At 43.9% G+C, this 22,950-nt stretch overlaps 1 protein-coding gene across 4 annotated transcripts in view; it reads left to right on the forward strand.

Annotated features, from left to right (window-relative positions):
- Positions 1 to 286: 286 nt before the first annotated feature.
- The window catches only part of SGK3 (serum/glucocorticoid regulated kinase family member 3), a 157,749-nt gene continuing 135,085 nt past the window's right edge, over positions 287 to 22,950 (forward strand). For 2 of the 4 annotated variants that reach the window (XM_089336302.1, XM_070075140.2), the window contains exon 1: positions 287 to 745. The gene's annotated coding sequence lies outside the window, so the exon portion shown is untranslated. The remainder of the gene's footprint in view (positions 746 to 22,950) is intronic. The other 2 variants (XM_089336310.1, XM_089336309.1) reach the window with 2 other exon arrangements.

Genomic DNA, 22,950 nt, shown 5'->3' on the forward strand with positions numbered 1-22,950 from the left:
AAGGAAATTTCTCCCTATACTATGCCAGTTTGTGAAAACTCTCGCCTATGTGTGAACACAAAGGCCAAAAGTTGGCTGCAGAAAAGAGCAGAAAACTTCAAACAATGCCAAATGAAGTGTAGGTGTTCGCCTAAATTATTTGGATACCTATTTCACTCCTCTGAGTTAACACGTTACACCAAGCCATGTCCCCGGGCCATTCCCAGGCTACCTGCACACGCCAAGGGCAGCTTGGCGGGCAGATCAGCTTTGGTCCTTGTAGCTCTTGGGGCAGCGGTCACTACCCGACTAAGCAGTGGGGAAAACCGAAGCGTCTGAGCCTCCAAGACAGTATCCACCGGTGTCCTCTCGAACTTTGCACATCGCGTGACCCGGGCAGACCGCGCACGGCGGCCAGGCCTTTGGCGGGATCCTCAGGGAAGAGAGACGAGGGCTGGTTTCCGGGCCCGGGCGGCGGGCCTGAGCAGGGGAGCGCAACCTGCAGCCCCCTGCGCGGTGCGGGCCGCTGCCAGCCGGCGGGTCCCGGGCACTCGTGCCCCGCCCCGGCTCAGAGCCGCCGCCGCCTTCCTCGGAGAGCCGCCGGCCGCTCGATTCTCCTCGGTTGCCCCGCGCGCTCCGCGGGAGGAGCTGCCGGCGGCCGTGACGCGTCAGGGAAGGAAACGCCGGCGGCCCTGTGGGGAAAGAGGAAGCGAGAGTGCGCTCGGCTCCGCGCCCGCCGCGCCGGGAGGCTGCCCTGTGGGGCCGGGTAGGTGCGGGGCAGGCTGGAGGGTCCGCGCGCGTCAAGGCCGCGGTCGGAGCCCCCGGGCGGGGGGGAACGGGGCGGGGCAAGGGCTGCCGGGGCCTCGACTGCTGCCTCTCCTCGGAGCAAACGTGATTTTCCCGCGTTCCCCGGAAGCCTCGGAGCCCCCGACTCCCGGGGAGTTTGTGGTCTTTGTTTCCTCGAGGTGAATTCAGATTCTGCGCGGCGAGTCCTCAACGCCCGAGTGGCGTCGGTGGATGGACCCTGTTAACGCGCGCACGGCTGCAGAACCTAGAGGAGCGAGGGACGTGGAGGGTGGGAGTCCCCGTCTGAGGTCGAAATTGGTTGGGGTCACCTGTGAGGATCGGGGAAGGGGCGGCTGCGGGAGTGGGGTGCATAGGAATGCTTAACCTGTTGTCAGCCGACCAGTACGGTGAGACTTTATTGCCTTGCTACTCTGAAATTCTCTGTGATCTGAGCCTTTTCACGTGAATCAGCCCCTGTTCGGCCTCAGTTTTAGTATTGGTGTGTGTACCATCTAGAAGCGCTTTGAGATTTTATCATTGTTAGTGATGGAAAGAGAAGAGAGAGATTTCGTCTATTGAAACTTGGATGCTTTCACTCAATTTTGCACAGTGATTTCTGAACCATGAGTAGAATTTCAGTTCTGCACGAGAGACTATATAGGGTGCACTTGACATGCAAGAATAAATACAGAGCCTTGCAATTTCAAAACCGTTGTCAAGGTAAAAAATAGACGGTTGAGTATTTTTATTTTCTCCCTTCTCGGTTGAGAATTCACCCAATCTGGCAAGTGCCTTCGTTATTTACCAAATACTTAGCTCTTACTGTATACTGGGCTCTTTCTAAGTGGCTTATAAATCAATTCTTAATTGAAAATAATAGATTATAGCAGTTCTGGCCATCCAGCAATTGCCCATACTTCAGTTCCCTGCATTTCCAGAGCTAGAGACAGTAGAGGAAGTCTGAAACGTATTTCAGGACTGGGTGTGCCTTCTGGCCTTCTTGGCCACCACTCCCATAAGCTGCCACCACCGCAATCCCTGGGGGAAGGGAGTCTGGAGCTCGGGAAATGAGACATGTTCCAAGCAGGTCTGGGGCCAGAGCTCTAGCAGCTTCTGTAAGATGGTCTCTCTCATCTGCCATTGTACACGTCAGTTACCTCTGAACTTCCCCTTTTCTCCCACTGCCACTGTGTGGAGCCTAGTGTCATTTGTAAAAAGGAGCTTTGTTCCTAAGCTCTTTGACAATTCATATGACATTGCTTCGGTTTTAAGGGTCAGTTTGGACCTGAAATGTATTACAAAATGGAATATTTTGTATGCATCAAAATAACAACATATTGTAATTTTACTGCTGTTTGCTGTTGGATCAGGCTGGTAGATGTCCACTTTGTGATTTGCAAACATATAAGAATACTTTTCCAGAACAAGGTGTCCTTTTCTTCACTTGGTTTTTAAGATTTGTTTATTTTTACAGAGAGAAAAGGGGAGAGATGAGAGAGATTTTCCATCTCTGGTTCACTCCTCAAATGGCCGCAATGGCCAGAGCTGGGCCAGTCTGAAGGCAGGAGCCAGCAGATTCTTTCAGGTCACCCATGTGGGTGCAGAGACCCAAGCACTTTTCCCATCCTCAGCTACTTTCCCAGGCACATAAGCAGGGAGCTGGATTGCAAATGGAGCAGCTGGGACTTGAACTGGCACCTATATGGGATACTGAAATTGAAGGCAGCGTCTTTACCCACTACACCACAGTGCCTGCCCCTAAAGTACTTTCAAAAGAGCAGTTTAGCCCGATGCACAGATTGGTGGAGATGTGAAATGGTGAATAAATAATATAGAAACGATGTTTGTCATTATAATTGTAAATTTCATGTCCAGATCTGTACATCACGCTAGTTTTCTCCCCGTCTCTTTCTTGTTCCTTTATTTCTCCTATGTATATATTTAAATCTAATCACCAGAGAGGTGATCAAATGAGATGATACACCTTATTTAATAGGTGTGAAGTGTCTTGAAGCAGGAAGGCTTGCTTTCCTGTGGTGTAATTATGGCACAACAGCCATTAGTGGCATTTATGAATTCAACTCAGACAAGTGACACCTAACACTTTCATGGTAACAAAGTGCTTCCAGACAGATTCATCTGCTCTGCAGAGAGTCTTCCGGAGACCTAGAGCCAGTTTCTCTCCCGATTTACAGATGAAAATCTGAGGCACAGGAATATTACAGCACTTCAGCCATGGTGGCACAGCTGCTTTGGCAACGCTGGACAACAGTAGGTGTGTGTCCTGTGCCTGGAACATGTAGGCTTGCCATGGACATTTGTGCAATGACTGGCTCTTGCTTTTCCAAAACATTTCTCAACATAGTCCCGTAATTGATGTATGCATAAGAGATCTGCAGGCCTAATCCAATGTCCCTCTTATTTCAAACAGCATCTGATACAAAACGTTTTTTTACAAAAGGGACAGCAATGTCCTTTGGATACTTTTCTTAGGATTTGTCATTCCTGGGTCTTGAAAATAAATGTTTTCTTTTTTTTCCCTCTTAAAGATCTTACCTTTTTCCCTCTGATTTATTTATTTATTTATTTATTTATTTATTTATTGACAGGCAGAGTTAGACAGTGAGAGAGAGAGAGAGACAGAGAGAAAGGTCTTCCTTCTGTTGGTTCACCCCCAGGTGGCTGCTATGGCTGGTGCCCTGCACCCACCCGAAGCCAGGAGCCAGGTGCTTCCTCCTGGTCTCCCATGCAGGTGCAGGGCCCAAGCACTTGGGCCATCCTCCACTGCACTCCCGGGCCACAGCAGAGAGCTGGACTGGAAGAGGAGCAACCGGGACAGAATCCGGCGCCCCAACCGGGACTAGAACCTGGGGTGCCGGCACTGCAGGTGGAAGATTAGCCAAGTGAGCCACGGAACTGGCCTCCTTCTGATTTTAAGATTGGACACATAGTGGTGTTAGTTTTGTGATGACAGCTTTCGTATCTACCTAAGCTACTTAGATTTATGATCAAGTTCAAATACAGTGATCATAGGTATTGTAAGTTTTTGGAGCATCTGGCATTGCTATGAGCTCTCTTTTGAAATGTTGCAATTACTTTGTTAGAAAGGGTCTTTTGAAAAACAAAATAATCCTCAAATATTTATAGCCTTCAAACATAATTCTCTGTACCCTCAGCTATGTGATCTCCACATGGATAACCTTTAATTAGAGAGGAAAATATGGCCATTCCCTGCTGGGAGGACTTGAGAAGGGCTATGGGGAGAATGAAAGATGCGCTAGCCTTTCCCAGGAGGGCTATTAGGTGGTAAGAAGCCCTTAATGAAGCCAGACTGAGTCATCTGCCTGTCAACGGTTCTTCTGTGGGGGGTTGAATAAAACACTTTTCAAACCTGCCTTGTTTCAGAAACCACGTTACCTTTTCAATCCTCTTATTTTTTTCTCTTTTTAAAATTCATGTAAATTACTGACTAAACTGCTGATTCATGAAACTCAAATTATATAACATGTTATTCCTGACAGAAGCAGCTCCTACGGTATTTGAAGTGATTCTGTGTCTCTGTTTTCCTTTACCATTCCCATTCCCTGTTTCCCCCTCTTTCATGGAGGAACGTGGTAAATCTGGAAAGAGATAAATCACGTTTTGTAGTTCACATCGAAGTGATTTTAACCCAATGCTAGCTTAGATTTCATTGTCCTTGTAGAGGAAGACAATGTGGAAATCAGTTGTTCAAGGCCAAAATAGAGCATCAACCAGTAAAATTGTATCTTCTATATAAAGCTGTGCCAAAGGGCATTTAAAGGAAATTAGAGCAGTGTACAGTATCTGTGCCCTTGTCCAACTTCTCAGGTCATTTCCTGTTTTATACAAGTCCTGAAAGCCTGCCTAAGTTCATCTTCTTGCAACCGTATTCTTTTTTTTTTTTTTTTTTTTTTTTTTTGGACAGGCAGAGTTAGAGACAGAGAGAGAGTTATAGACAGTGAGAGAGAGACAAAGAGAAAGGTCTTCCTTCCGTTGGTTCACCCCCCTAATGGCCACCATGGCCAGCGCTGCGCCGATCCGAAGCCAGGAGCCAGGTGCTTCCTCCTGGTCTCCCATGCGGGTGTAGGGACCCAAGCACTTGGGCCATCCTGCGCTACCATCCCGGGCCATAGCAGAGAGCTAAACTGAAAGAGTAGCAACTGGGATTAGAACCCAGGGTGCCGGACCACAAGCTGAGGATTAGCCAAGCGAGCCATGGCGCTGCCATCGACCCTATTCTTTTATTATTCAAAACCAAAATCTGCAAATGAAAGATAAGTGATGCTAGACAAGGAGACTTGTAGGGAAAGGGATGGATAATGTGTAAGATGGAAAATAGGAGATATGTGGGTGAACCAAGAGATGTTTATGTGAGATCTCATAGGAGTAGTCATGGATAGTACAGCTCTGATTCTTCTTAGGGAACTATGCAATGTAGGGAAGACTTCTCTGGAATCAGAGTCTGGAAGGGACTAGAAACATCTCTGCATGATGTGATATTGGTGGGCAGAGTTACTTTCTTCCATCAACTGCAGAAGCGTTCTTATAGGTTGGTCTTTCTTCAGGCAATGAAGGGAGTTTGTTTACAGGTGGTAATTGAAAATGTAGGTAACTGGTTTATGACTTTTTAAAAAAAAGATTTATTTATTTGAAAGGCAGAGTGATGAGAGAGAGTGAGAGTGAGCTTCCATCCATTGGTTCACTTCCCAAATGGCTGCAATGGCCAGGGGTGGACCAGGCCAAAGCCAGGAGCCAGGAATTCCATTTCCTGGTCATTTGTTAGAAAAATAAAAGGACAAAATAAGTAAACCTATCACTCATTAACTGTTTTCTTTTTTAAAAGATTTATTTATTTATTTGAAAAGCAGAGTTAGAGAGGCAGAGGTAGAGAGAAAGAAGTCTTCTATCCGCTGGTTCACTACTCAGGTGGCTGCAATGGCTGACGCTGAGCTGATCTGTAGCCAGGAGCCAGGAGCTTCTTCTGGGTCTCCCATGCCGGTGCAGGGGCCCAAGGACTTGGGCCATCTTCTATTGCTTTCCCAGGACATAGCAGAGAGCTGGATCAGAAGTGGAGCAACTGGGATTCAAACCAGCAACCATATAGGATGCCAGTACTACAGGCAGTGGCTTTACCCGCTATGCCACAGCACCAGCTCCTTACTAACTGTTATTAGGATTTTAGAGAATATCTGTCTAGACTTTATTTGTGTGCATATTCATATTTTTAATGTCATTAAAAACATTTCTCATACAGGCTTACTTTGTTAAAGAATTAATGCTTATGGAGCCAACCAACATCATAATTCCATTCACCCATGAACAAGTTGTTTTACTGTGTTTCCTGGCCACAAGCCATACCCTAAGCCTGGCTAACACTCTTGGAAATTTGTACTACTGCTTATAAAGGGGGCTAGGTGAGGGTGTGTAGGACAGACTGACAAACCATTGAATCAACACGAAGTACATATTACATATCCTTCTAATGGGGACCAGTCGATATTTGTGTTTTACATACGTCTAAAATGCAAGACTTTTTTTTTTTTTTTTTTTTTTTTGGACAGGCAGAGTTAGAGAGAGAGACAGAGAGAAAGGTCTTCCTTCCATTGGTTCACTCCTCCAAATGGCCACTATGGCCGGTGCGCTGCGCCGATCTTAAGCCAGGAGCCAGGTGCTTCCTCCTGGTCTCCTGTGTGGGTGCAGGACCCAAGCACTTGGGCCATCCTCCACTGCCTTCCCGGGCCACAGCAGAGAGCTGGACTATAAGAGGAACAACTGGGACAGAATCGGCGTCCCAACCGGGACTAGAACCCGGGGTACCGGTGCCGCGGGCGGAGGATTAGCCTAGTGAGCCATGGCTCTGGCAATGCAAGACATTTTTAAAAAGAAATGATAGAATATTCACATATAATTCATTGTGTTCACTAAATGATAAATACAAACAGTTTACTTTAATCAAGTAAAAAGGAGCCACTCTGAAGTTCAGTTAGAAGTTTGAACAGCAGGAGTCGATGTTGTGGCCTAACAGGTGAAGCCACCACCTGTGCTGCCAGTATCCCATCGTATGGGAGCCAGTTGGAGTCCCAGATGTACTATTTCCAAGCCAGCTCTCTGCTATGGCCTGGGAAAAGCAGTGGAAGATGGCCCAAGTCCTTGGGCCCCTGCACACACTTAGGAGACTGGAAGAAGCTCCTGGAATCTGTCTTGGGCCTGGCCCAACCCGGGCTGTTGTAGCCATCTGGGGAATGAAGCAGCGGATACAAGTGCGCGTGCGCTCTCTCTCTCTCTCTCTTTCAAACAAATAAATAAATAAGTCTGAAAAATGAACAATTTGAGAAAAAAAAAAGAAATAAAATCTGAATTTGAGAGGTTTTGAAATATCTAAGGATAAGTACATATTTTAAAAAATGTTCTAAGGATAAATAATTGGTTTAATAACCCTGCTACCAGTGGTGGTACTGGGTGACCTTAAAATTTTTTATTTTGGCTGCTTTAGGGTTAGTCAGACTTTTAATTTGCTGCACAGAGCCCCCTCTTTACATGTTAATACCACTAGTTTTCCCAGACAACATCTGCCCCTTCTGATACCTCACTACCTCCTTTTCTTCTCCCATGGTGCATGTACACAAACCATAGCCCATACTTGCCTCCTATGTCCTTCTCTGACCTCCCATCCTTTCTGAGGGCTCTGTCATTTTTAAAAAGAGATTTATTTTATTTATTTGAAAGACAGAGTTACAGAGAGAGAGAGAGGGAGAGAGAGAGAGAGAAAGAAAGAAAGAGAAAGAGAAATCTTCCATCCACTGGTTCACTCCCCAAATGGCTGCAACGGCCAGGGCTGGGCCAGGCCAAAGCCAGTAGCCAGGAGTTTCTTCTAAGTTTCCCATGTGTGTGCAAGGGCCCAAAGACTTGGGCCATGGCCATCCTTTGCTGCTTTCCCGGGCATATTAGCAGGGCTAATCAAGTAAAAAGTGGAGCAGCCAGGACTCAAACCCATACCCATATGGGATATTGGCTTTGCAGGCAGTGGCTTAATCCATCATGCCACAACACCAGACCCCAGCAAAATAAAGTGGTTTTTTTTTTTTTTAACATTGTTCCTTTCTCCTTTTCCAGGTTTTATATCAATAAAATTTTTCTGTCTTTTTGCCTTTTCTCTTCATTTTGGTCTTTAGCAAAAAAGATCCTAATCATAGAGATACACTTAAGACCAGGCCTTTAATAAGGGAAAAGAAAGCTTTTAGTTTGAGAGGAAAGGTAGACATTATAAAGAACTACTGGTTTCAACCTTCAAAGCCCTTGAGAATACCCAGTAATTCCTTTCAAAATAGTCACAGAAGTCCCCACCCACCTCCTTTTCTCTAAATAAGCAATATTTTGCCTGAAGCATTGGCATAAACTATGAAATTTATTATGATTTGTAATGTTTTTTGTTCGGGTCATTGCAACAGCATTGTTTTATGCTTTTTTTCTTTTAAATCTATTTGAGAGGGAAAAAGAAAGGGAGAAAGATAGAGAGAGAGAAAGGGAGAGAAAGAAAGAGAAAGAGAGCACTCACATCTGCTGGTTTACTTCCCAAAGGGCTATGATGGCTGTGCCAGGGTTCACACCAGGAGCAGGGAACTCAATCCAGGCCTCCCAAGTGGGTAGCAAGAACCGAATCACTTGAGCCCTCATTGCTACCTCCCAGGATCTGTAACAGCAGGAAGCTGGAGTCAGGAGCCAGAGCTGGGTATTGAACCCAGACACTCTGATATAGGACATGGGTAACCTTAATTACTACTCCAAATGTCCACCCCTGTGCTTCCACCCCCACCCCCACTATTGAAGATGTCAGCCATGTTGTGAGTTGAATTGAGTGTTTTGGTTTTGAAAGATAACTCCTAGTTATGACCACTGTTTCCTTTGGAAAATACATCCAACGTTCTAAATATCTGACTTAAAAACAGCATTGTTGTTTTCAGTTAAGTCAAAATAATAGCAGTCTTTGAGAAGCGATGTGTTGATTCCAAACTTTTTCCTTCCAGATTTTCGTCAGTAAAGGGAGCTAGGATTGGCATGGATCCTTGGGGATTACAGAGGAAGCAGGTCTCTGCTGCAGAGGTTGAGGGTCAGGGCCAGGTAGCTCACCTGTAAAGGTAAACGTGTGTGGGCTAGAAGACAGGGGGAGCCTTGCACCAAATAACTGGTTAAGTTGCACTGAGAAAAAGGTCTATATTTTCATAAATATTCATGGAAAAGGTTTCAAAAAGATGTTTTCGTTCAGACTTCTAACAGCATGTTGCAAAATTAATGATAGTTTAACGCAAAAGTATTATATTATTCATTTGATCTGGAATTGTTTATAAACATTCAGAATTAACACTTTACTGTTATTTTTTAAAAATTAAAGAAAGAAAACACAGAGTGCTAGGCCCCACAAAAAGTTATTTTTATTTTTTTGAATTCTAAGTATATATAATTGTGCATAGCTGACAGTTTGGTCTATTCTGGCTCAAGTACAATTACCTCCCTTCTGATTTTTCTCATCAATATTTTGTTTAATTTATTTGAGAGGAAGAAAGGCAGAGAGCAGGTGAATGAGAGACAGACAGAGAGAGCTCCCATCTGCTGATTCGTTCCCCTAGCTGTCCACAATAACCAGGGGGTGGGCCAAGGCTGAAGCTGGGAGTTAGGAATGCAATCTAGGTCTTCCATGTGAGTGACAGGAACCACCACTGCTAATTCCCTGGGTTAGTGTTTGTTAGAAGCTTGAGTCAGGAGCTGGAACTAAGACATTCGAACCCAGGTACTCAAATATTGGGGCACAGGTTAACTGGCATCCTGTTTTTTTTTTAAATTTAACTTTTCTGTCATTTTATTTGAAAAACAGAAACACACACACACACAGATACACACACACCCTACATATACACAGAAAGAGAGAGATCTTTCTTCTGATGGATTACTTCTCAAAGGCCTGCAACATCAGGTCTCTTACTTGGGTGGCAGGGAATCAAATTTCTTGAACCACAATCTGCTGCCTACTGGAATGCACATTATCAGGAAGCTGGATCGGAAGCCAAGCAGCTGGGATTTGAAACAGGCACTCTTTTATGGGATGCGGGCATCCCAAGCAGCCACATAACCTGCTATGCTAAATGCCCACGCATTAACTGGCATGTTAGCCATTAGGCTAAATGCCTGCTCCACTTTTTTTCTTTTTTAAATTAATGAAAGATAAGACACTCCAATGTTTTAAAAGAGAGGATTTTTTTTTAAATTATGTATTTATTTATTTGAAAGGCAGAGTTACAGAGAGGCAGAGAAAGAAAGAAGGTCTTCCATCTGCTGGTTCACTCCTCAAATGGCCTCAACAGCTGGGACTGGGTCAGGCTGAAGCCAGGAGCCAGGAGCTTCCTCAGGGTCTGCCACACGGGTGCAGAGAGCTAGACCAGGAGTAGAGCAGCCAGGATTTGAATTGGCACCCATATGAGATGCCAGTGCTGCAGGCAGCAGCTCTACCTGCTATGTCACAGCACCAGCCCCAAAAGAGGAGTTTTTAAGATTTATAAGACCGTGCTCACTTTCCCCTTGGATTTTATCTCCCCTATCTGCTGGTTCACTCAACTTATGGCTGCAATAGTCAGAGCTTGGCCTTGCCAAAGCCAGGAGCTTCATCCAATTCTCCCACTAGGGTGCAGGGGCCCAAGCACTTGGGCTGTCCTCCACTGCTTTCCCAAGTGCATCAGCAGTGAGCTGGATTGGAAGTGGAGCAGCTGGGACTCAAACCAGCACCCATAAAGGATGCTGGCGTGGCAGGTGGCAGCTTAACTCACTTCGCCACAACATTTGGTCCTTATCTTCCCTTTAGGTATCTGTTATTTCTGCCTCCCAGGTAGCATAACATCATTTATTTCTGTTCTTCCTTTTAAAAATCCACTCAGGTGTGGACAAAATTTCCTGTTATGTTGAAATTATTTATTGCGTTCACTGGACATTTTAGGGTTAAAAATTTGCCTGTGCGATGCAAAGCGTTGTATATAAAATAATACCATTGTGTAGAAAGACAAGGTAAAAAATAAGAATATATTTTTGCTTCTCTTATCTATGCATAAATAGACTCTGGAAAAACACATAGGAAATTAACAGTATTTATATATTTGAGGTTGAGGGATGAGAACTGGGAGGATAGAGATAGGTGGGAAGCAGACTTTTACGGAGTCCCTTATATTATTTTTGGTTTTTGGAACCATGTGATTATGTAACCCATTGTTAAAATAATTCAAAAAATCATGCCCTTGGGTTGTTTGACACTTTACAAATAGATCTACATGTGTATCTGGTGTCCCTTTTCTGCATCAGTCTTTAGTGAGGCCGTTGTTTGAAATCTGTGTGCAAGAATGCATGTGTAGTCTAGTCTCGAAGGACTAGGAGTATTTTGCAGGCACCTTGCCATGGATTTTTCCCCTTCAGCTCTCAAATGCTGTGACTAAGATTCATTATGGAGCCTTCCGTTAGAAAATTCTGATACTGCAAATACAGCCAAACCTTAAGTTATTGTTGGCTTATGGAGAGAACCATTTAATTGAAATTACATGCAGTATTTGGCCAACTGGATCCTCGGTTGTTTCCTAATAAAACTATTAGATAATGCCCCATAATTAGTGCAAAGTCAGTTTATTTTTCCCCATGGTGTCTTCTATCTTATAATCATGGTTATAGCTTACCTACTTAAGATTTTATGAATTTGGTGCTTTTAGAAAACAGAGGTTAGTTTACTTTTAGTATTTTGATAATGCTCCCCCTTACAGTTGTACACACTAAGCCAACTATTTTTCATCATAATTTTTGGAGTTTACATCATTTGTGACCTTTATCTTATCTTGCCAAGAGCAAAGAGGAAGGAGTTAACATTTAGAGACTGCCTGCCACTTGGTGGATGCTTTAAAGACTTTATTTCATTAAATACTCATAATACTTCTGTGGGGTAGGTAGGGAGTTTCATTTTACAGATGACAAAATTTGACTTAGTAAGGCTTCAAAGGTTGGTGTGAATGGCCAACACAGGGCAGAACTGATCTGGCTGTGTCTCCACAAGGTCTCCTTTTGCTATTGATAAGGAGGTAAAAGCTGACTCTTCTGAAAGAAATTCATCAGAAAGAATAGGCAGACTTGATTTACAAAAATCTAGATTGCCATCAACTAATGAGGCAGTGGCTAAATGAGTTATAAAATTGGCTTTTACTTTATTATTCTGAAATAATATTAATGTTTTAATACAGAAAAGGGTTTCCGGATGTCAAGAGGAAAGCTGACTGAAAGTGCTTTAAATATTATGTATTTCATGCCTAAAAGAAAAAGGACTCAAAAGTCCAAATTTAAAATCTTGTTGTGTTAAATTCCAAACCTGCAGGATTTGAATGTCTTATGTTGTTATCTTTCAGAACTGTCAAACTCCTGCTGTTAGCAAACAAAGTCCAGTGAACTTTGCCAACAATAACACATATTGTTGTCATGTTATAGAACCCTTAATGATGGTAACCAGCACCACTTATATTAATCCTTGGAAATAGGGCAATTGCTTTGCTGATTTTTTGTTTAATTTAGCTGTTGCAGGTCTTTTGTGTGTCTTGGCAGATACTGGGATAAGCTCCTATTAGCTGAGTAAAGATAGATACCTTTAGGTCTGAATTCTTATATACTACAATGTCCTTTGCTTCTATTATCTAATAAAATGTATTTTATTTCCTGAGCAAGATGGTGCTATAATCTGAAGGGGCCCTCAAGTTAATGTGTTTCAAACTTCACTGCAATTGTGTTGGGAGGTAGGGCCTTCTGGGAGATTGTTAGGAGAGACCTACTGATAAATGGATAAATACCTTTGTGAAAAGGTCCTATGGAGGATGGCATCTAGCCTAGACATTAGGTCACTTGCATCCCATTTTGGAGTACCTGGTTTGATTCCCAGCTTTGGCTCCTGATGCCAGCTTCCTGCTAATACAAACTGTGGGAGGTGGTGGTAATGACTCAAGTAATTGGGCTCCTGCCACCCACATTGGAGACCTGGATTGAGTTCTCAGCTCCCTGGTCAGCCTGGCCCTGCTCCGACCATTGTGGGTATTTGAGGAAGTGAGTCAGCAGATGGGAGTTCTCTCTAAATATCTACCTCTCCCTCTTTATCTCTATGCTCTCAAATAAATTTTAGAAGTAAATAAAAATAAAAAAGTCTTATAGGAATGAGTTCTCCTCTGCTCTTTTGCTGTGTGAGGGCACAGATTTGGTCCATTTTTGGTTCCCCTTGCCAGCTTCTGCCATGTGAAGATAAAGCAAGGAAGCCCTTATCAGATCAAAGTGCTACTTTGATCTTGCTCTTGATCTCTAGAACTGTGATGCTGTCATCTATAAATCACCCAGTCTCAAGAATTCAGTTGACAACAATACAGACAGACTGAGACAGATAATAAAAAATTCCAAATGATTGGGAAAGTTTCAAAGGAAATGAAAGAGTACTTGGAGAAGACAGAAAAAAACTATGGCAGATGCTGAGTCTCTTAGACTCAGTGCTTCTAAATGAAGTAACATCTCTATTGGAATATAATATATACCATCAAATTCACCCTATTAAGCCATAATCCAGTGGTTTATTCACAGAATTGTGAAGCCACCACCACTGCCTAATTTCAAACCTTTCATCACCCCAAAAAGAAGCTCGGGAACCATTATCAGTCATTGCCATCCCTCCCAAATTCCAGCCTGTACAATGACAAGTAAGTGTTGTCTATATATGGATTTGCTTATTCTGCACATTTCATTTTAAAAAAATGGGGTCTTTTTTTAAAAAAAAAGATTTATATTTATTTGAGAGAGAGTATTTGTTAGAGACAGAGAGAGGGAGAGACTGAAAGAGAAGTCTTCATCCTCTGCTTCACTCCCTAAATGGCCACAATGGCTGGAGCCAGGCCGATCTGAAGCCAGGAGCCAAGAGCTTCTTCTGGGTCACCCATGTGGGTGCAGGGGCCCAAATATTTGAGCCATCTTCCACTGCTCTCCCAGGCCATAGCAGAGAGCTGGCTCAGAAGTAGAGCAGCCAGAACTTGAACCAGCAACCATACATGGGTTGCCAACCCAACCTACTATGCCACAGCACTGGCCCCAGGAAGTGGTCTTTTGTGACTGGTTCTTTTCACTTAGCACAATGTTTTCAGGATCCATCCATGTTACAGCATGTAAAACTTCATCATTTCTTTTTTTAAAAAATATTTATTTATTTATTTATTTGAAAATCAGAGTTACACAGAGAAGGAGAGGCAGAGAGAGCGAGAGGTCTTCATCCGCTGGTTCAGTTCCCAATTGGCTGCAACGGCCGGAGCTGTGCCAGTCTGAAGCCAGGAGCCAGGAGCTTCCTCTAGGTCTCCCAAGTGGGTGCAGGGGCCCAAGGACTCATCTACTGCTTTCCCAGGCTGTAGCAGAGAGTTAGATTGGAAGTGGAGCACCTGGGACTCAAACCAGCACCCATATAGGATGCTGGCACTGCAGACGGTGTGTGCTATACCACAACACCAGCACCTCATCATTTCTTTTTGGTGGTGAAAAGTCTTCCATTTTTGTTTGTTCATCTGTTCATAGACATTTGGGTTATTTCTACTATTTGTCTATTATGGATAATGTTGTTATAAATATTTATTTATATGTAAGTTTTTGTGTGGACACATGTTTTCATCTCTCTTAGGTGTATCCCTAGGAGCAGATTTGCTGGGTCATACAGTAACTCATATATTCTGAATAAATGTCCCTTATCAGATAAATTATTTACATGTATTTTCCCTTCTTTGGAGTTTCTTTTTCCTTTCTTGATGATTTTCTTAAAGTAAAAATTTTAATTTTTGATGAAGTCAAAGGGTGTGCACAAGTAGGAAGCTGGAATCATAAGCAGAGCCAGGACTCAAATCCAGGCACTCTGATATGGGATGTGGGCATCTTAACTGCTGCACCAAGTGTCCATCCCATAACTTGGATTTTGTTAGGGATTGCTTTGAATCTGTGGATCAGTTTGTTACAATATTAACAATTTTATTAAGTCTTTTGATCTATGAACATATGTTGTCATTTCATTTACTGAGGTCTTTTTTAATGTTCAACACTGTTTTATAGTTTTCATTATAGAAAGTCACTGTTGCTAAAATTTATTCCTAGGTATTTTCTTTTTGGTGCTATTATAAATGGAATTGTTTTCTTAATACATTTTTAGTTTTCTCATTGCTACTGTATGGAAATACAATTGATTTTTGAATATTGATTTTGTATTCTTCATTCTTACTTCAATCATTTATTAATTTGAATGATTTTTGGTGGATTCCTTAGGATTTTCTATATACAAGATCTTGTTATCTGTACATAGAAATAGTTTTACTTTTTTTTATTTACTTATTTTTCTCCTGCCTGATTGTTCTACTAGAACTTCTACTACTGTATCAAATAGAAGTGAAGACAACTAATATGCTGTCTTGTTCCAATCTCAGGGGGAAAAGCATTCAGTTTTTCATTACTATGCAATGTTAGCTGTGGGTTTTTCATAAATGTCCTTTATTGCTTGATGAATTCCCTTCTATTCCTACTTTGTTCAGTGTTTTTGTCATTAAAATGTGTTAAAGGGGACCAGGCCTGTGGCATAGTGGGTAAAGCTGCTGCCTGCGGTGTAGCATCCATATGGACTCCAGTTCGAGTCTTGGCTGCTCCACTTCCTACCCAGCTCCCTGCTATAGCTTGGGAAAGCAGTGGAAGATGGCTCAGGTCCTTGAACCCCTGCACCCACATGGGAGACACAGAAGAAGCTCTTGTCTCCTAGCTTTGGATTGGCTCAGCTCTGGCTGTCACGGCCATTTGGGGAGTGAACCTGCAGATGGAATACCTTTCTCTCTACCTCTGCCTCTCTGAAATTCTGCCTTTCAAATAAATAAATAAATCCTTTAAAAAAAGGTGTTAGAGTTTGTCGGATAGCATTTCTATGTTTATTGAGGTGATTCTATGGTTTTTGTTCTTTAAATACTATGTATTGAGGTGGGTATTGAGCTTAGCAGTTAAGATAAGGTTAGGATATCTGTGTTCCATATTGGAGTTCCTGGGTTCAGTTTTTGCTTCCTGATAAAACAGATCTTGGGAAACAGTGGTGATAACTCAAGGAATTGGGTTCCTGCCATCTACATGGGAGACTTGGAAAGCATTCTCAGCTCCCAGCTTTGACCTGACCCAGGTCTGGCCATTGTGGGCATTTGGGGATTGAAGTAGTACATGGGAGCTCTCTCATCTATCTCTCAAATTAATAATTAACAATAAAAATCTGATATACTGATGATTTTCAGATGTTTAGCCAACCCTACAATCCTGGAATAAGTAACATTTGGTAATAATCTGTAAACCTTTTTATATGTTGCTAGATTTGGATTGTTGGTATTTTGTTGAAGTTTTTGCATCTGAATTAGTCTGTAATTTTTTTTTCTCATGATATCGTCATCTGTTTTTGGTATCAGTTTAATACTGGTATGTGTATGTGTTGGGGGAGGATTTTGTGAAGGATTGGTATTAATTTTTTTAAGGTTTATTTATTTATTTATTTGAAAGGCAGAGTTACAGAGAGGCAGAGGCACAGAGAGAGAGAGAGAAAGGTCTTCCATCCACTGGTTCACTCCCCAAATGGCCGCAATGCCCAGAGCTGTACCAATCTGAAGCCAGGAGCCAGGAGCTTCTTCTGGGTCTACCAAGTGGGTGCAGGGGCCCAAGGACTTGGACCATCTTCTTTTGCTTTCTCAGGTCATAGCAGAGAACCAGATCAGAAGTGGAACAGCTGGGTCTTGAACCGGTGCCCATATGCAAGGGCAGCTTTACCCACTGTGCCACAGTGTTGGCCCCTAATTATTCTTAAAACATTTGGTAAAATTCACCAGTTAAAGCATTGCTACCTGGGCTTTTCTTTGTGGGGAGTTTTTTCTGATAACTGATTCAATCTCTTTACTTGTTATATTTCTATTCAGAATTTCTATTTCTTCTTGAGTTACTTTTTGTAGTTTATTTCTATGAGTTTGTCCATTTCCTCTAGGTCATTCTAAATTGTTGGTGTACAATTATTCATAATATTCTCTTTTTTAAAAAATATTTATTTTATTTATTTGAAAGACAGAGTTACAGAGAGAGGTAGAGATAGAGAGAGAGGTCTTTCATCCACTGGTTCACTCTCCAGATGGCCACAATGGCCAGAGCTGGGCCGATCCAAAGCCAGGACCTAGGAGTTTCTTCCGGGTCACCCAAATGGGTGCAGGGACCCAAGGACTTGGGCCATCTTCCACTGCTTGCCCAGACCAGGAATGAGAGATAGATTGGAAGAGGAGCAGCCAGGACAAGAACCAGCTCCCATATGGGATGCTGGCACTTCAGGCCAGGGCTTTAACCTGCTGTGCCGCAGTGCTGGCCCCATAATATTCTCTTAAAATCCTTCTTACCTCTGTGAAGTTGGTAGTGATATTCCCTTTTTCATTCCTAATTGTAGTAATATATCTTCCTTCTTTTATCTTGATCAATCTAGCTAATGAATTTTTTTTAAGAAAAACTTTTAGTTTATTTTCTTTGTTGCTTTTCTCCTTTATTGGTTTACGCTTTAATCATTATTTCTTCCTTCTGTTTTCTTTGAATTTAGCTTTTTTTTTTTTTTTTTACTAAATTAAATTAGTGTATTTGAAAGGTAAGGAGGAAAAGGGGGAGAGAGAGGGGGGAGAGAGAGATATGGAGCCTATCCACTGGTTCTCTCCTAAATACCCTCAATAGCCAAGGCTGGACTGGGGCTGAAGACAGGAGCCAGGATTCAATCCAGGCCACCCACAATTTCCTGAGCCATCACTGCTACATTCCAGGATATGTGTTTGCACGAAGCTGGAATTTAAAGTGAAGCTGGGATTCAAACTCAGGTACTCTGCTACAGACTGCAGAGGTCTTAAACAGTGACCCAACTGCTGCGCCAAACACCAGCCCCACAGATGTGGGCATCTCAACCTGCATCTTTTTATTTTTTTTAAAGATTTATTTTTATTTATTTGAAAGACAGAGTTACAGAGAGAGGTAGAGATAGAAAGAGAGGTCGTCCATCCACTGGTTCACTCCCCAGATGGCCGCAATGGCAGGAGCTGTGCTGATCCGAAGCCAGGAGCCAAGAGCTTCTTCCGGGTCTCCCAAGTGGGTGCAGGGGCCCAAGGACTTGAGCCATCCTTCCACTGCTATCCCAGGCCATAGCAGAGAGCTGGATCAGAAATGGAGCAGCTGGGACTTGAACCAGCACCCACATGGGCGCCAAAGCGCTGGCCCCTCAACCTGCATCTTAACCTCTAAGCTAAATGCCTACCCCTTTTTTAGTTTCTTTCTTTTTATATACATTTGATTTATTTGAAATGCACAGAGCAAAAGGGAAGGAGAGACAGAGAGAGAGAGAGAGGGAGGGAGGGAGGGAGGGAGACAGACAGACGCCTTAAATGTCTGCAAAAGCCAGAGCTGAGCCAGGTCAAAGACAGGAACCAGAAACTCAGTCCTGATCTCCTACATGGGTGGAAGGACACAACTACTTGAGTTAGCACATGCTGCCTCCAAGAGTGTGCTGGATATATTGTCTTTTTTGTTCACCTCAACATATTTTATAATTTCTCCTTTAACCTATTGGTTACTTAAAAATGTGTTGGTTTTTTTCCACAAAATTTCCACCAAATTTCTTTTTTAAAAATACTTTTATAAGAAAGAAACCACTTGGGATGCCTGCATCCCATATTGGAATGCCTGGATTTGAGTCCCAGCTCCACTGCTGATTCCACTTCCTGTTAAAAATGCAAACTGCCTCTGGGAGGCAGCAAGTGATGGCTTAAGTACTTAGATCCTCACCACTCATGTGGGAGATCTGGATCAAGTTCCTGGCTCCTGGCTCCTGGCTCCTGGCTCCTGGCTCCTGGCTCCTGGCTTTGGCCTGGCGCAGCACCAGCTGTTGCAGGCATCTGGGGAGTGAACTAGTGGATGGGCAATCTCTCTCTTGCCCTCTCTCTTCCAAACTCAATTTCTTTCTGCCTTTCAAATAAGTAAAGTAAATTAAAAATGTTTTTTAAAATCCATAACCTTAATTTGTAAAAACCCTTTGACAAATAAGGTGGCAGTGACAAATTCTGGGCACGGTGGTGTGGACATCTTTGAAGGGCAGTTACTCTGTCTGTCAGACTCTTCATTTCTCTAAACTTTCTGAACTATCAGTAGGAACATTATTCCTTTTCTTTTTTTTTTTTTTTTTTTTTTTTTTTTTTGACAGGCAGAGTAGACAGTGAGAGAGAGAGACAGAGAGAGAAAGGTCTTCCTTTGCCGTTGGTTCACCCTCCAATGGCCGCCGCTGCAGCCGGCGCACCGCGCTGATCCGATGGCAGGAGCCAGGATCCAGGTGCTTTTCCTGGTCTCCCATGGGGTGCAGGGCCCAAGCACCTGGGCCATCCTCCACTGCACTCCCTGGCCACAGCAGAGAGCTGGCCTGGAAGAGGGGCGACCGGGACAGAATCCGGCGCCCCGACCGGGACTAGAACCCGGTGTGCCGGCGCCGCAAGGTGGAGGATTAGCCTATTGAGCCACGGCGCCGGCCATTATTCCTTTTCTTGACTATCTTGTAATCATTTTCCCCAAAGCATCGAGTGGTGTGAGGGTGGGTCTTGGTTGTCATGGGCAGCCTCTTTCTTTGGGTGATGGTACCTTGATTTTCCTAGGAAGGAGTGTCCATTCCGTGTTCTCATTTCAGGGATGGCTCCTGATCCAGGCTTAGACAATGCGAAGGTCAGCAATAGGGACTTGACTCACACTAGGCCAAAAAGACACAGTCCTGGAATCAGTAGGTGATGGCCTAAGTAGTTGGGTCCCTACCACTCACATGGGAGACCTAGATTTCTTTTAAAGATTTATTTATTTATTTATTTGAAAGGCAGAGTTACAGAGAGGCAGAGGCAGAGAGGGGGGTAAGGGAAGGGAGCCCTAAATTGGGTTCCTAGTTCCTGGCTTCAGTATGGTTTGGCTCAGCCTTGGCTGTTGTGGACACTGGGGAGTGAACCAGTGAATGGGAGCTCTCTCCCTCCCACCTTCCCTCTGTGCCTCTCCTGACTCTCTGCCTTTCAAATAAATAAATGGATAACTGGGATTTCGCTGGAGCCACTGAGAAGGAGACATTTCTCCTTCCACTGGGATAAGTCACTGGAATAATGTTCCTACTGATGCCAGCCCTAAAGATGGAGGGGGTTATCTTTCTATCACCAGGGTAGGTGGGAACCCACCAGAGAATGAGGCCAACACTGACCAAAGCAGACCTAAATAAAGGACAGCAGGAGATTCTTGATGACCTAGTTGAAGCTCTTGGATCCAGAATTGCCTGCAGCCTGATGTGCACCTGGACTCTGACATTATACGAAGCAATAAATTTCCTTTAGTAGTGTTGAGTTGGAGTTAGTCTTGATTTACAGTGTGAGTGAAGGGGAATTACAGGACTTGTATGTTCAGATAATACAGCCACATGGTCCATGTCTTCACTGAGATTTTGTTGAATGACTTTTTGGCGGGGCTTGTTTTTATGTCTTTGGAGTTTATGTGAGGATCAGAAAACTGCTACAACTTGGTGAAAGGACCTCTTGCTAGTGACACATTTTGTTCCCGTGGTTGGCTATTCCTTTTTAAACATTTTAATGAGTCATTCTGTGCCACACCACAAGAAGATGTATCTGCTTCTGGAGAGGTGTAGGCAGGACATGGGCAGGGCAGGATTCAAAGAAGCTCCAAAACCCAAGAGGGCAAGAAGGCTCAGGAGCCCTGCCCATTCCCCCTCTGCCCATTGCAGGAGGCAGTCTACTCACAGACGACCCAGAGGGACTCTTGAGGACAAACATAACTTGCATCCAGGAATCCACTAATGTTTGAGGAAAACCCACATGGTGAACAGGAGGCATCCAGCAGAAAAGCTAATGTGGAAGAAAACATGAATTGGAAAAATAGAGACTTTTGAATAAATATGAGGATATTACATTCAAGTATAAAGACTAAAGTTAGGAATCTAGGAATTGTTAAACATTAAAAAGTATTGGTTGGGGTGAGCATTTAGCCTAGCTGTTAATACAGCCATGTCCTGTATCAGAGACCCTGGATTTGATACATGGCCTTGGCTTCTGACTGCAACTTTTTGGTAATGAGACCTGGGAGGCAGAAGTGATGGCTCCAGTAATTGGGTTCCTGCAATCTATGTGAGAGACCTGGATTGAATTCCTCGCTCTTGGTTTTGACCTTTGCTCAGCCACAGCCATTGTTGACCATTTGAGGAATTAATAAGCAGGTACTTTCTTGCTCTCTGTCTCTCCTATATATATATATTTTTTTTTTTTCAGTGTTAGTTGCTTTCCAATCTAACTTAGCATTTTGATAAATCTTCCAAAAACATTTAAAGTAATGTACCTAATGTGGCATTTTGCACACATACTCAATGAAAGTTAGGTATTGTTCAATTTAATCAGTGAAAAATCAACACTGGGAGTCCACACATTGGTCTGCTTGGCATAAAGAAAATCCACACTGGGGGTCAGGTGGGAACCACCAGGCTGCCACCCTATCCGCAGCCTGCTTCTTGCTTCCCCAGCCCTGCTGTCAGGGTGAAGGACAAATCCTACCTGACTGGGGAGACCCCAGGGTCATTGCACATGAAAGGCTTCCCTAGAGGGAGCCCCTGGGCTCTTTCCAAACTACGCATTTTCTGCCTCATGTGGAAATACTGGGTCCCTGGGACCCTGGAACTGCCTTAGCAAAGGCCCCCTGCTCACCAGCCCTCCAGCCCTCTGGGCTACTGTCTTTTGACATCAGTCCCCCTTCTGACTCCCGGGATTTAAACAAGCTGAAGGCCCAGACCTGGGCCAAGCCTCTCAGGTGGACTGCTCCATGCCACAGCTCCCAGAAGGAGAAAATGTCATCATGTAAAGGCCTAAGACATTCGGCGCGATTCAGTCGGGAAACGGCAGCACAGTCAAGTGACCTGAACCTCCTAGAGACCCCAACCAGGCCACCTTTGTGACTCCCAACAGGATCTGGTTCTTGGGACTTTGTCATTTTGTTGTGGATGCTGGGGCAGGATGCACACATGTTAGAAGGACCTAGTGTTCCCATGGGATCTTCTGACAGAGACACCCTGGTAACGTGTGTGTCAGGAAGTCACACAGTGTCTGCGTTCCTGCCTGGTACACGGCTCTGAGTCTTACTTCTTGAAGACCACTGTGAATCATTTGTCACTTGGGGTTACTTTGATAATTCTCTGAAATCAGTTTTCCATGTAACTTTCTAGAGACTTTCCAAGTTTGGCATGACTGCTTAAGCTGGAGCATGCACAGCCCCAATTCTGTGCTGCAGGATGCCAAACAACAAAAGATCCGTGTTGAAGGAGCATCCATTTTAACATCATATTTGAAAAAGGGTCATTCATCAATAACTATCTCCCCTCCCCCCAGAAACATGGAAGAGAAGAGGATGGGGGGAGAGTCCCATTTCCATGGCTTCCCTGGGTGGCTCCAAAGGGGCCTTCTCCAGCCCTCCTTTCAGCTCACTTGTGCTTTGTACAGGTGGCTTTGAAAGGCCAGGGTGCTGCCAGGTATCCTATTGACCTGAACACCTTTGCAGAGAAACCCCAAGTACTTTGCCCATGCTGTCTTCTGCTGAACCAAGACCTCAGGCACATAGCAGCATGGACTTCCTGCCCGGCTCCCACCTGCAGCTGTTTGAATCCACAGCCGGTTGATCCTGCATACCATGTTGTCAGGGCCTGTGTCCCTCGCAGCTGGGTTTTGTCCTCCATTGACAATGCAGGGAGACACTGGATGTGGACACTCTGAGCTCTGCTGCTTACACACCCTATGGACCACGATCTCCCTGCTGTGCCAGAGATCTCAGAACCTGTCCCTCCTGTACGTGTGCAACTGTGTTGGCTTTGAGCCCCTCCCTCCTTCTCCTCTCCCTTTCCTCTCCCTATCCCCATCCTTTGGGAACCATCACTCTACTCTCTATTATCAGATCAACGTTTCTGGAATCCTCACAGCAGTGAGACTGGACAGCATCTGTCTTTCTTTGGTGATCCATATGCAGGTCAACTCAGTTGGACCTTGC

The sequence above is a fragment of the Oryctolagus cuniculus genome, chromosome 6 (genome assembly GCF_051225735.1).
Source record: "Oryctolagus cuniculus isolate XC-2025 breed Fujian yellow rabbit chromosome 6, ASM5122573v1, whole genome shotgun sequence".
Taxonomy (NCBI): Eukaryota; Metazoa; Chordata; class Mammalia; order Lagomorpha; family Leporidae; genus Oryctolagus; species Oryctolagus cuniculus.